The sequence below is a fragment of the Crinia signifera genome, chromosome 1, assembly GCF_055691185.1.
Source record: "Crinia signifera chromosome 1, ASM5569118v1, whole genome shotgun sequence".
NCBI lineage: Eukaryota > Metazoa > Chordata > Amphibia > Anura > Myobatrachidae > Crinia > Crinia signifera.
Window position 1 is genome coordinate 35750855 of NC_139217.1, and position 15843 is coordinate 35766697.

The following is a 15843-nucleotide window of genomic DNA, read 5'->3' on the forward strand; positions in this document are numbered from 1 at the left end:
TCAATTGTTTTATAATCCAATCCCACACTTTCAAGTTTATTTAGCAGCCTGCGATGTGGGACAGTGTCAAATGCCTTACTAAAGTCTAGATATGCCACATCTACAGCCCCCCCCCCCCCCTTCATCTAGTATTTTGGTCACTGAGTCAAAAAAGTAAATGAGACTTGTTTGGCATGATCTCCCTGCAGTAAAACCATGCTGTTTTTGATCCTGTAAATTGTTTAATTAAAGATATTCCACTATTCTTTCTTTTAATAGTGTTTCCATTAATTTCCCTACTACTGATGTAAGGCTCACTGGTCTGTAGTTACTTGCTTCTTCTTTGCTTCCACTTTTGTGCAGTATGGTCCATCCTCAACTCACTTAATCCACTGACCTAAGCTGACACAATAGGGGAAATTTACTAAAGGAAATTTGTCAAAAAATAGTATTTGTATAAAGAAATACACTTATTTTTGATAGGGATGTTCACCGGCCACTTTTCGGGTTTTGGGTTTTGGGTTTTGGGTTCTGATTACCTTGAGGTTTTGGGTTCTAATGGGTTTTGGCAAAACACCTCCTAAGTGTTTTGTGTTTGGATTTATTTGGGTTTTGGGTTCTGATTTTTTTGTTAAAAAAAGCCTAAAAACAGCTAAAATGGCAGAATTTGGTGGTTTTTTTGCTCCTACGCTATATTGACCTCAATAACATTCATTTACACTCATTTCCAGTGTATTCTGAACACCTCACACCTCACAATATTGTTTTTATTGCCAAAGTTTGCACTGAGGTAGCTGGATAACTATGCTAAGCCACACAAGTGTGCGGCACAAACACGTGGCTCATGTAAGAGTGGCACTGCAGCGGCAGACATGATGGCAGTTTAAAAAAATAGGCCCATAAAAGATACCTATCTGGCTTGATCATGCACTGTTTACCATGTGCAGCCAAGGAGCGGTGGGCATTTTGTGCAGCACAGAGTTTGTCTGCAAGTGTGTAACTGTTTCGATCACTTTAACATCCAACAAGACCCCTATCTGGCTTGATTGTGATTATGATTATTTATAATTAATTTCATCTGATTTTTAATTTGGTGATTAGTAATATTATTCATTTATTATTTATTATTACCATTCGTCTCGTCAATCATTGCCTAATGGGTGGAGGGGAGGGGGCTAATCAATGACTAGGTGGCAGCTGGAAGAGTTCTATCTGGCTGCGACTTCTGTAACTCTATTGATCGCTAGGGTGGATTCAGGTGATCTGGCTCGCTAGGCGGGTGTTCCCTTTGCTCACTGCTTCACATGCATCCCTCGTGAAGCTGTGCGCTCTGTCGAGGAGGATGTCCTTTGCCGGTAGAGAAGTACTGATCTTCTCTCAAGGTGTTACGACTCGTAGCTGCACTCCCCTGCTACAACCTCAAAACAAGCACCAAGACCCCTATCTGGCTTGATTGTGCACTGTTTACACAGTGCAGCCGAGGAGCAGTGGGCGATTGGTGCAGCAATCAATTACTCTCATTAGTGGAATGCAATCAGTTGTATGCATTTAAAAGACAAGTCCCTCATACGAATGACTCTCAGCAGTGGGCACCAGACCAGACAGGTAGATGAAGCAGTACTAGACACCACACGGTAGATAAGTCAGTACTAGGCACAAGACCGGTAGATAAGGCAGTACTAGGAAGTACTAGGCACCAGACGGTAGATACGGTAGTACTAGGCAGTGGGCACTAGACCAGACAGGTAGATGAGGCAGTATTAGTTGTGTGTGTATCTGTTTTGGTCAGTTTAATATTTAACAAGACCCCTATCTGGCTTGATTGTGATTATGATTGATTGATTATTAATTAATTTTTTGATGTGATTGATTCATGGTCGAAACCCCGTTTAACAACCTGGTTGATCCTGACCCTGATGTGCAGTTTGTCTCTGTGCTGAAAGATCCCAATCTCAAATGGCAGACTGAACAACCTGTGGATAGCCATATTTCAAAAAATGTGAATGGGCTTGTGTGGCAGCCCACTACAGGATACCCCCTGTGCCCCTGGAGTGCCCCCAAAGAAGTTTAATTGCAGCCAATGCTGCTCAGAGGAAAACTGCAGGGATGTGAGGGGTTAAACAGCCCCAGCTCAGTCCACGTGCAGGGAGCCTGACACCCCCGATTGGCTGCCCAGGGATTGTGGCAGTCCACCCCTGGTGTACTCTTGTGCCCCCAAAGAGATTTTAATTGCAGCCAATGCTGCTCAGAGGAAAACCTCCTTTGCTTGTGGAAGCTGCAGGTCTGTGAGGGGTTAACAGACTCAGCTAGTGTCCTAGTGTCCCAGCTCCCCTGCACATGAGACAGGAAGCTGGGAGGTCAGAGGTGATCCCAGCAGCAGTGTGTGAGAGAGAGAGAAAGTGTGCAGAGGGGTGAAGAGCTTGTATCCTGAGCCAGGAAGCATGCAGACAGAGATGCTGTGCAGAGAGAAGCACACATCTGAGACCAGGCACTGGGAGCAAGGACCCAGCAGTTAATGACAGCCAGCACTGCTGACCAGAAGAAGGGGTGAGCAGCATGTGAAGGGAGATAGAGCCCAGTAGGAGTGACTGCAGAGACCTACAGCACGGAACTAGGCAGAGAGGGACATTGCCGCCCATCTGGGAGTCACCCAGAGGACCACACAGCACCCAAGACAGGCAGTGGCCAGCCAGGAGTCGTGACCAGCAGGAGCTGGCAACTGCAGCTGATTGTTCAGGTACTGGGGTGTTGGATACCCCCACTAACAGGACTGCCTGTTTGCCTCTGATACAGGAGATTGCCCTAAGGGATGGGAATCTGCCTGCCCCTCTTAGAGAGGATTTTTGATCACTTTTGTTATACATAAAAGTAGTGTGCACACTAAGTTATGGCCTAATCACCTTGTGAGGATTTCCTTCGCGGGACCGTTATTCAAATTCAGGAACTGTGTTGTTTTGCACCAGGGACTACCGCGCAGTGTATATAGGGTGCATAGCGCCACTTGGCGGACATGTTGTGACGTAATATTATTCTGTCATATTGTTATTGTTGTGATGTAATTTTTTGCGTAATCGTTCTCTCTTTAATCTGGTCATTGATTAGTTATAGCTTTAATTACTGAATGATATAAAGTGACTGTTTTGCATAAGTACGTGAGTGTATTGCAGCAACCCATTTACATATCTCCTTTAAATAAATATTTGTTGCTGCTAGCCGTAGTAGCCTTGTCTTTTGTGGGTTCTCCTTGGGTTGTGCCATTCCCTGCCACAGGTTCTCCGGAAGAAGCCGTGAGGAATCCAGAAGCTGCCGCCGTAATCAGCTCCAGATTCAGGTACTATTTTGCACCACACTGTTACAGGGGCACTGGCACAGGAGCGCAAAAGGAGAGGTCAGAGGTGAAATGAAACTGTGCCGGAGGAGGGTTTGCAGCAGCGTGAGAGAGGATGACACGTGCTTAGAGAGAGAAGACAGGCTGGGCACCCTAAAGATCCACAGAGAGGAGAGCAGCAGAGTGCGCAGCCTGGAAGCGTGCAGAAGTGAGACCCGCTAGAGAGGAGAGAGCCGGGCAGCGTTTCCGTGCAGGAGACCCGGCGGTGATGGACAGCAGCGCACACAGAGAGAGCCAGCAGCCAGCATCATGAGGGAGGCAAGAGGGAAGCCGTGAGGAATCCAGAAGCTGCCGCCGTAATCAGCTCCAGATTCAGGTACTATTTTGCACCACACCGTTACAGGGGCACTGGCACAGGAGCGCAAAAGGAGAGGTCAGAGGTGAAATGAAACTGTGCCGGAGGAGGGTTTGCAGCAGCGTGAGAGAGGATGACACGTGCTTAGAGAGAGAAGACAGGCTGGGCACCCTAAAGATCCACAGAGAGGAGAGCAGCAGAGTGCGCAGCCTGGAAGCGTGCAGAAGTGAGACCCGCTAGAGAGGAGAGAGCCGGGCAGCGTTTCCGTGCAGGAGACCCGGCGGTGATGGACAGCAGCGCACACAGAGAGAGCCAGCAGCCAGCATCATGAGGGAGGCAAGAGGGAAGCCGTGAGGAATCCAGAAGCTGCCGCCGTAATCAGCTCCAGATTCAGGTACTATTTTGCACCACACAGTTACAGGGGCACTGGCACAGGAGCGCAAAAGGAGAGGTCAGAGGTGAAATGAAACTGTGCCGGAGGAGACACCAGGGACACCAGGGAGACACCAGGGAGACGCTACCGGCCGGAGCCGGCAAAAGCAGCAGAGTACAAGGGTGCCCTACCCCCACTCAGCCTGTACCCTTCCTGCCCCAGCCCTGACTCCCCCAAGTCAGGGAGATCACATTCTCACCCATAAAGATGGTGACACAATTTTAAAAGAGGACAGAGAACAATCTCATGCACATGAGACCACTGTGCTTGATACAAGACAGACCAGAGTCCACCTAAAGGTGTCGGCTAGTACAGCATCCCTAAAAGTCTCAAGGCTCCAAAAAAAATTAGGCAGTGAGCCCCTGACCAGACAGGTACAGCAGTATTAGGCAGTGAGCCCCAGATCAGACAGGTAGATACGGCAGTATTAGGCAGTGAGCCCCAGACCAGACGGTAGATATGGCAGTACTAGGCACCAGACAGGTAGATAAGACAGTAGTACTAGGCACAAGACAGGTAGATACGTCAGCAATACTAGTATTGTGCACCAGCAGAATTTATAATAATTAATTTTCTTATTAGGTACTGTTCGGCCGTGGCACTCAGTGGCAGACGTCAGTGCACAAGCAGCATGGAATTCTTTTTTACAGTCCCACACAGCACAAGTATTATTTTTATTTTTATCAAATTAGATATAGCAGCTGTGTGGTTGGAGGAATATGGCCGACGTGTCGCTGGATGAACTGATCAGGAAACGGGGAATGTCCGTGGGCACCGGGATGTACCGCAGGGTCAGTAACAGGGGAGGTATAGGAAACGTGAGATCCAGACTCCAACCATCTGTGAACAATCGTCCACTTGCCACCAGTTTTCAGAGAACATTTGATGCTCGTCAGAAAATTGGTGTGACTGATGCACGCCAAAAACTAGGGATAAAAGATGCCCGTGAAAAGTTGGTGGCCAAAGATGCTCGCTTCCGCATAAGGGGTAAAGTGCAGGACGCCCGTGAAATGCTGAATTCGAATAAGCAACAGATCATGGCAGGAGACAAGCCTATCAAAGTGATGGACGCTCGTGAAAAGATTACTTTAAGAGGAGTGCTCCAACAGTGGTCGAAACCCCGTTTAACAACCTGGCTGATCCTGACCCTGATGTGCAGTTTGTCTCTGTGCTGAAAGATCCATATTTAAAAAAATGTGTGGCAGCCCACTACAGGATACCCCCTGTGCCCCTGTGCCCCAAAGAAGTTTAATTGCAGCCGCCCCCAAAGAAGTTTAAATGCAGCCTCCCCCAAAAAAGTTTAGCCGCCCAAAAAGATGTGTAACTAATTGTACCCAACTGGTCATCAAAAATAAATCAATCTTTATTGTGAAAACAAGGTATCAAGTGGCAAAGAAAAGGAAGCCAGTGATGAGAATTTTGTGAGCTGTGAAAGTATTATCAAGGAAACATAACTTTACTTAAGTTTTGAGGAAAGGCTTTATCGGACCATTTCATGAATAAAGAACAGTTGATGAAGAAATTAAAGAAGTATTCATCGTTCTTGTCATTAAATAAAAAGGAGAGAGATGCGAAGGTCAAATCATTACAAAGGTTATCTGATGAGGAAAAAGCAGTTCTCTCTAAAAGGCTATGCACATATGACAAATACTACAAAATGTTTGCAAATCAATTAAAAATTGAAAAGGGGGGCCAGAAGGTTTGTACAGCTTTATCTCCTAAAAAATTTCCAACAACTTGTTCCGAAGCAACTGTGTCTGTTAGTAGGTCAGCCTGTACAACTAACGGCAAAGAAAGTGACTATCTTCAAAACAAAATGATTTTTGCCGCTTCAGAAACTGATCATGCTCAAGGTGAAGGCAGTCAGTGTACACCTCAGAATGCTAACCAAATACACAAAGTCCATGCAAAGATAAAGGATATTGTAAAAGAAAATTGCACTGACAAGTCTTCAACTTACAAAAACCAAGCTATGTATAAAACTGCAGTAACTGGAAAACTAAAAAAAACTTTAGCCGCCCACAAAGAACTTTAATTGCAGCCGCCCAGGCTTGATTCTGATTATGATTGATTGATTATGATAGATTGATTGATTATGATTGATTGATTATGATTGATTGATTATTAATTATGATGTGCCTGATCCTGACCCTGATGTGCATTAAAAATGACTCTCAGCAGTGGGCACCAGACCAGACAGGTAAAAAAAGGTTAGCCGCCCAAAAAAAGAAGTGTAATTGAGCCTTCCTGCCCCAGCCCTGAGTCCCCCAGGTCAGGGAGATCACATTCTCACCCATGAAGGTGCAGCAATGAGGTGGAATGCAAACAGCTATATGCATTTGAAAGACAATACCCTCATTAAAAATGACTGTCAGCAGTGGGCACCAGACCAGACAGGTAAAAAAAAGTGTAGCCGGCCAAAAATAAGTGTAATTGAGCCTTCCGGCAACAGTCCTGACTCCTCCAGGTCAAGGAGATCACATTCTCACCCATGAAGGTGCAGCAATGAGGTGGAATGCAAACAGCTATATGCATTTGAAAGACAATACCCTCATTAAAAATGACTCTCAGCAGTGGGCACCAGACCAGACAGGTAAAAAAAAGTGTAGCCGGCCAAAAATAAGTGTAATTGAGCCTTCCGGCAACAGTCCTGACTCCTCCAGGTCAAGGAGATCACATTCTCACCCATGAAGGTGCAGCAATGAGGTGGAATGCAAACAGCTATATGCATTTGAAAGACAATACCCTCATTAAAAATGACTCTCAGCAGTGGGCACCAGACCAGACAGGTAAAAAAAGGTTAGCCGCCCAAAAAAAGAAGTGTAATTGAGCCTTCCTGCCCCAGCCCTGAGTCCCCCAGGTCAGGGAGATCACATTCTCACCCATGAAGGTGCAGCAATCAAGTGGAATGCAAACAGTTGTATGCATTGAAAAGACAAGTCCCACATATGAATGACTCTCAGCAGTAGGAATAATGAATGGTGATGCAAGATGGAATTGTCCTTGGGCCCTCCCACCCACCCTTATGTTGCGAAAATAGGACATGCACACTTTAACAAACCAAACATTTCAGCGACAGGGCCTACAAAACTGTGGCTGAAATGATTGGTTTGTTTGGGCCCCCACAAAAAAATAAAACAATTCATAATATCTCCCTGTATAAACTGGCTCTACAGTAACAAGATGTCATCGTCACTCATCATCATCATCATCATCCTCCTCCTCCTCCTCCTCTGATTCCTCGCCCCCTTCAGTGTGTACTTCCTCATTCTCAGAGATTATCAATTCGTCCCCACTGGACTCCACAATCACAGGTCCCGTTATAATCTCTGGAGGCAATTCCTGCTCTTCATTGAATAAGTGATAATTCATTTTTATAAACATCATTTTCTCAACATTTTTCGGGAGCAACCTCCTTCGCCGCTCACTGACCAGGTTCCCCGCTGCACTGAATACTCTTTCGGAGTACACACTGGAGGGGGGACAACTCAGGTAAAATAGAGCCAGTTTGTACAGGGGTTTCCAAACTGCCTTTTTTTCCTGCCAGTACAGGTAAGGACTGTCTGACATGTCTACTTGGATGCTGTCACCAAAGTAATCATCCACCATTTTTTCAATGTTGACAGCATCCAATGCACCGACAGTAGACATGTCAGCAATCGTTGGCAGGTCCTTGAGTCCAGACCAGATGTCCAAACTCCCTCCTGCCTGCCCTGCATCCCCGCCAGCGGGTTGTGTGGGAAATCGCAGCTGTTTCCTCACAGGCACAGGTGGGGGAGAAAATGAAGGAGGAGCTGGGGCCATGTCACGGTCCCCTTCAGATGACAATCTCCTGACCAGCAGGTCTTTGCACCTTTGTAGACTTGTGTCCGCCGGAAACAGAGACACAACATACGCTTTAAACCGAGGATCGAGCACTGTGGCCAAAATGTATTCCTCTGACTTTAACAGACTGACCACCCTCGTATCCTGGCAAAGCGTATGGAGGGCTTCATCCACAATAGCGACATGCTTTGCGGAATCGCTCCGCTTTAGCTCCTCCTTCACTTTCTCCAGCTGCTTTTGTAACAGCCTGATCAGGGGAATCACCTGACTAATGCAGGCAGTGTCGGAACTGACTTCACGTGTGGCTACTTCAAACGGCTGTAGAACCTTGCACAACACGGAAATCAGCCTCCACTGCGCTTGAGTCAGGTGCAGCCCCGCTCCTCTGCCTATGTCGTAGGTGGCTGTGTAGGCTTGAATGGCCTTTTGCTGCTCCTCCATCCTCTGCAGCATATAGAGGGTGGAGTTCCAGCGCGTCACCACCTCTTGTTTCAGCTGATGGCAGGGCAGGTTGCGGAGTTTTTGCTCCCGCTCCAGCCTTCGGCAGGCTGTGGCAGAATGCCGAAAGTGTCCGCAAATTTTGCGTGCCACCGCAAGCATCTCCTGCACACTCCTGTCATTTTTTATGAAATGCTGCACCACCAAATTTATTGTGTGGGCAAAACATGGCACGTGCTGGAAATTGCCCATGTTTAATGCCCGCACAATGTTACTGGCGTTGTCCGACACCACAAATCCCCAGGAGAGTCTAAGGGGGGTAAGCCACAGGGAGATGATTTCCCTCAGTTTCTCTAAGAGGTTGTCGGCGTTGTGCCTCTTCTTGAAACCGGTGATACACAGCGTAGCCTGCCTAAGAAGGAGCTGACATGCAGGAGATGCTGCTGCTGCGGAAGGCGATGCATCTACCCAGTGGGCTGTCACAGTCATATAGTCCTTAGTTTGCCCTGATCCACTTGTCCACATGTCTGTAGTTAAGTGTACAGTGGGTACAGCCGCATTTTTCAGGGCACTGAGGACACTTTTTCTGACCTCCCTGTACATCGCGGGTATCGCCTGCCTAGTGAAGTGGAATCTAGACGGGATTTGGTACCGGGGACACAATACCTGCATCAACCGTTTAAATCCCACTCCATTGATGGCGGACACCGGACGTACGTCTAACACCAACATAGCTGTCAAGGCCGCAGTTATCCGCTTTGCCATAGGATGACTGCTGTCGTATTTCATCCTCATGGAAAATGACTGTTGGACGGTCAATTGCTTAGTGAAAGACGTAGCGGTCTTACGACTTCCCCTCTGGGATGATGACTGACTTCCCCTCTGACTTCCAGGAGCAGCAGCAGCAGCGGCAGTAGTAGTAGTAGTAGGCGTAGTGCTGCAGGATCCTCCGGAGGAATCTATGGAGTCATTCATGCAGGTGAGATGGACTGCAGGACTCCCCCCTATCCGGATCGAGGAGGAATTTGTCGAGGAGGGAGTTGGTGGTGTGCTTTTCAGGCATTTGGCTCCAAAAGGAGGACCAAGTGATTTAGGTGTCGCTGGACTGCTAGCCGCACTTTCTGGACTAAACACTGAACCATGACGCTTCTTTAGGTGACGTTGAAGGGAGGTTGTCCCTAGGTGGGCAAGATCCTTACCCCTGCTTATTGGAGTTTTACATAAGCTACAAATGGCAATACTTTTGTTGTCCGGATGCGGATAAAAAAAATTCCAGACCGCAGAGGTGGATTTATTGGTCCTTTGTCCAGGCATGACGATGGGCTTTTTCATCCCATGGACAACAACTTTTTCCACCACAGGTGCCTCATTCCCCCCTGGTGCGTCATTTAAGCAAACCAAGTCTCCATCCTCCTCGACAACTTCCTCCTCAGTGACAGCTACATCAATATCCTCCTCCTGGTGTACAACATCATCTTCACTAATAAAATCTGGAACTAGACTGTGGGTCATCCTTCCAGCATATGCAGAGGGCATACTGCAAATGGTGGAAGGAGCCACCTCTTCACGTACAGTGATAGGAAGGTCCGGCATCACAACCACCGCCACCCTCGGACTCTCTGTGGGGATTTGGGATATGTCTTTAGAAGGATGAGTTATTTCCAGATTTATTTTCTGAATTTTTTTCTGTTTCTTTTTCAGAAATTTTGTCAGACTTTTTTGAGTCGGTGTCAGCCTAACTCTCTTTGATTTCCTATTGGGCGGGGAGAGAGGAGGAGGAGGACTTTCCTCGTCATCTGAAGCTGCACCACTAGTCATGAAGTTAGGCCATGGCCTTAGACGTTCCTTGCCACTCCGTGTCGTAAATGGCATATTGCCAAGTTTAAGTTTCTCTTCCAACGATTTACATTTCATAGTTTTATTCCTTTTACGGAAGTTTGGTTTCAATTGTACATGCCCTCTGCCTTCACACTGGGCATCGGCCGTGGCAGACGACGTTGTTGGCATTTCATCGCCTATGTCATGACTAGTGGCAGCAGCTTCAGAACTATGAGGAAGTGCATCTTCATCTTTCCTTTGTTTGTTAACCTCCATATTTTGGATCTCCATTATTATTGTGGAGTTATGTCACAGAACAGCGCCACTGGTGTGCAATTATATATGTCAGTGAGTATGCACCAGCAGGCAGTTATACAGATACAGCAGTATTAGGCAGTGAGCCACACACCAGACAGGTACGTCAGTATTAGGCAGAGAGCCCCAGACCAGACAGGTAGATAATGATATACGGCAGTATTTAGGCAGTGAGCCCCAGACCACAAAGGTAGAGATATACGGCAGTATTTAATTATTTATTAGGCAGGCAGTATTTAATTATTTATTAGCCGGTGAGCCCCAGACCAGACGGTACATACGGCAGTATAGCCAGTGAGCCCCAGACCACAAAGGTAGAGATATACGGCAGTATTTAATTATTTATTAGCCAGTGAGCCCCAGACCAGACGGTACATACGGCAGTATAGCCAGTCAGCCCCAGACCACAAAGGTAGAGATATATGGCAGTATTTAATTATTTATTAGGCAGGCAGTATTTAATTATTTTTTAGCCGGTGAGCCCCAGACCAGACGGTACATACGGCAGTATAGCCAGTGAGCCCCAGACCACAAAGGTAGAGATATATGGCAGTATTTAATTATTTATTAGCCAGTGAGCCCCAGACCAGACGGTACATACGGCAGTATAGCCAGTGAGCCCCAGACCACAAAGGTAGAGATATACGGCAGTATTTAATTATTTATTAGGCAGGCAGTATTTAATTATTTATTAGCCGGTGAGCCCCAGACCAGACGGTACATACGGCAGTATAGCCAGTGAGCCCCAGACCACAAAGGTAGAGATATACGGCAGTATTTAATTATTTATTAGCCAGTGAGCCCCAGACCAGACGGTACATACGGCAGTATAGCCAGTCAGCCCCAGACCACAAAGGTAGAGATATATGGCAGTATTTAATTATTTATTAGGCAGGCAGTATTTAATTATTTTTTAGCCGGTGAGCCCCAGACCAGACGGTACATACGGCAGTATAGCCAGTGAGCCCCAGACCACAAAGGTAGAGATATATGGCAGTATTTAATTATTTATTAGCCAGTGAGCCCCAGACCAGACGGTACATACGGCAGTATAGCCAGTGAGCCCCAGACCACAAAGGTAGAGATATACGGCAGTATTTAATTATTTATTAGGCAGGCAGTATTTAATTATTTATTAGCCGGTGAGCCACAGACCAGACGGTACATACGGCAGTATAGCCAGTGAGCCCCAGACCACAAAGGTAGAGATATACGGTAGTATTTAATTATTTATTAGCCAGTGAGCCCCAGACCAGACGGTACATACGGCAGTATAGCCAGTGAGCCCCAGACCACAAAGGTAGAGATATACGGCAGTATTTAATTATTTATTAGCCAGTGAGCCCCAGACCAGACGGTACATACGGCAGTATAGGCAGTGAGCCCCAGACCACAAAGGTAGAGATATACGGCAGTATTTAATTATTTATTAGGCAGGCAGTATTTAATTATTTATTAACCAGTGAGCCCCAGACCAGACGGTACATACGGCAGTATAGCCAGTGACCCCCAGACCACAAAGGTAGAGATATACGGCAGTATTTAATTATTTATTAGGCAGGCAGTATTTAATTATTTATTAGCCAGTGAGCCCCAGACCAGACGGTACATACGGCAGTATAGCCAGTGAGCCCCAGACCACAAAGGTAGAGATATACGGCAGTATTTAATTATTTATTAGCCAGTGAGCCCCAGACCAGACGGTACATACGGCAGTATAGGCAGTGAGCCCCAGACCACAAAGGTAGAGATATACGGCAGTATTTAATTATTTATTAGGCAGGCAGTATTTAATTATTTATTAACCAGTGAGCCCCAGACCAGACGGTACATACGGCAGTATAGCCAGTGACCCCCAGACCACAAAGGTAGAGATATACGGCAGTATTTAATTATTTATTAGGCAGGCAGTATTTAATTATTTATTAGCCAGTGAGCCCCAGACCAGACGGTACATACGGCAGTATAGCCAGTGAGCCCCAGACCACAAAGGTAGAGATATACAGCAGTATTTAATTATTTATTAGCCAGTGAGCCCCAGACCAGACGGTACATACGGCAGTATAGGCAGTGAGCCCCAGACCACAAAGGTAGAGATATACGGCAGTATTTAATTATTTATTAGGCAGGCAGTATTTAATTATTTATTAGGCAGGCAGTATTTAATTATTTATTAACCAGTGAGCCCCAGACCAGACGGTACATACGGCAGTATAGCCAGTGACCCCCAGACCACAAAGGTAGAGATATACGGCAGTATTTAATTATTTATTAGGCAGGCAGTATTTAATTATTTATTAGCCAGTGAGCCCCAGACCAGACGGTACATACGGCAGTATAGCCAGTGAGCCCCAGACCACAAAGGTAGAGATATACAGCAGTATTTAATTATTTATTAGCCAGTGAGCCCCAGACCAGACGGTACATACGGCAGTATAGGCAGTGAGCCCCAGACCACAAAGGTAGAGATATACGGCAGTATTTAATTATTTATTAGGCAGGCAGTATTTAATTATTTATTAGCCAGTGAGCCCCAGACCACAGACCGCCAGACTGGCAGATTCAGTGCAGGCAGCAGTGCAGCACCAGTGGACTATATATATATTTATATTTAATATAATTAATTAATAATTATATATATAATAAATGGCACAGCACAGCACCAGAGGTATGCCCCAGCACAGAGGAGACAGTACTACAGGCAGGTACACAGTTAGACTGTTCTCCTAAGCAGAGGAGAACATAGTACACAGCAGCACTGAGGGAGACAGCCCTAGCAAATAAAATAATTAATTACAGCACAGTTCACCAGAGGTAGACCGCACAGAGGAGACAGTAGTACTACAAGTACACAGTTAGACTGTTGTCCTAAGCTGAGAACAGAGTACACAGCAGCACTGAGGGAGACAGCCCCAGCAAATAAAATAATCAATTACAGGCAGCACAGCACACCAGAGGTAGACCGCACAGAGGAGACAGTAGTACTACAAGTACACAGTTAGACTACTACACAGCAGCACTGAGAGACAGCACCAGCGATTGCAAAAGCTCAAGGACAAGCTCAAGTTTAAGCCCCAGCAGCAGCACTAACACACCCTCTCCCAACCCACTACTTAACTGGAGTGAAGATGGCGGGGGCGCGGCAGCTGCTTATAAAGCCTCGCGAAATCCGACGCCGGGAGATGACGTTCTAATCACGCGGACGGACCGAGTCAGGCGGGAATCTCCGAGCGCTGCTCGGAATCGGGCTCGGAATGATGACGTCCGTGGGGGCTCGGATCTCTGATATCCGAGCCCGCACATCTCTAATTTTTGACATTTACTATCCCGAAAATACAGCAATTCGTATTGATGTGCTATCAATACGAATAGCCATATTTTCGGGATAGTAAATGTCAAAAATAAGTGTATTTCTGGATACAAATACACCTATTTTTTACAAATTTCCTTTAGTAAATTTCCCCCAATATACCCACAATATAATTGTAACATAAATGAACTATGATATCGGTCTTCAGTTTAAAATATTCCTGTATCTCCAGAAGGATATAAATACATTAGAGCAAAAAAAGGGAGTGGGATTAACCTCCACCAGCGCTATACAAATAGAGAGTTTTTACTTCCCTTATGATATATCAGAATCTTCCTTACGGAGTATCAATAATACCGGTATATCCTTCAACTCTCAATTCCGATGGACATGTGGAGAGAATACATAATCCACATAGTGTATACCAGTATTTAATCACATCACATAAAATTACATCAACAAAAAAATGAAAATCACAATGAAATCAATGTATGCACACACAATAAAATCCAAAGTGCAAGTGCAGAGTGGCAAAATACATGAAGGGAATTACCAGATGTCATGTGAACCATATAAAATATAGTTCAATCTGCGCATGTGTATATTCACCATATGGCCCGGGCACCAACAGGATCAGCATGCAGCAGTAGGCAAAATGTCCTTCACGATCCGTCCAGTCCCCCTTGCTTTGGCCGACGCGTTTCGGACCCTGTCTGGGTCCTTTTTCAAGGCATGTAGGGTGTGCATTCCTGGGATCTTTTTATAGCAGTCCCACGCCGTAAATGTTCCGCCCGGCACTTCCGGGTTCGTCCGGACAGTTGCGTCATCAGCGCGGCGACGCGCACGCCACCCGCGTCATTGCGCTATCCAGGTCGTTGGAATGGGTCCCACGGCGTCGCGAGCTGTTGATACTCTGCCCGGCACTTCCGGGTTTCTGACAGCAGTCGCGTCATTAGCGTGGTGACGCACGTGCTCCTTGCGTCATCACGCCCTCCTCAGGTTGATGCTATGGGCGTCCCTCTAGACTCCGTCATGTGACCGCACACGAGTCACATGATCGGGAGTGAATGCCACTGTCCATGTCCATAGAAGATGAAGGTGTACCCCACGTGGGGTCACCTGATCACTGTGTTAGTAATCCTGATAGGTGGTTATTTGTGGGCACTTCCGCCCTTATTTTGCAATGATACCAATGTAAAATGACCTTTATGGGAAAACATAAATAATAAAAAAGAGTATTATAAATAAGTTAAAATGCACGCATGATAAGCTAAAATTCATCAAAATATAGGAAACTTCTAAAACTTTAAAGGAACCACTTCAACTCAAAATCAGAGTTGATACCATGAGGTTTTAAAGTATTAAAATTATAGATCATCTGCATTTCCAGCTTTGCTAACTGTACATCCATATCTCTCCTACGACAGTGTCCCTCCACATATTTTATACCCAAAAATATTTTTATATGTGTGGGAGAGCTGCCGTGATGTGTTTTAAAATGCTGTGACAGTGAATGAGTCTCAACCCCCTTTTTTATATTCCTAATGTGTTCACTTAATCTAATTTTAAGGGGGCGAGAGGTTCTTCCTATATAGAATAGGTTGCAGGTACAACCCACCAAATAAACGACATTCTTTACATTACATGTAATAAATTCCTTTATATGGTGTTCAATGCCGTTAATGAGGACTTTTTCTACCTTTCTCTCTCCTTTTATATTGATACAGGCGCTGCAGGTCCCGCACCTGTGGAACCCTTTTGTTCTTATTATAGCTGCCAACATAAGAAATTAGAAACTTCCATTAAAAAAAACTGGAACCTATTGAGAAAAGATCCAATCATAGGGATGGATCTACCAGCAAAACCCTCCTTCATTTACAGGAGAGCGGCTAATTTGGGGAACCACCTAACTAAGAGTATGCATCCCTCAAACACAGGGAGGAGGGAAATAAGAACAAAAGGGTTCCACAGGTGTGGGTCCTGCAGCGCCTGTATCAATATAAAAGGAGAGAGAAAGGTAGAAAAAGTCCTCATTAACGGCA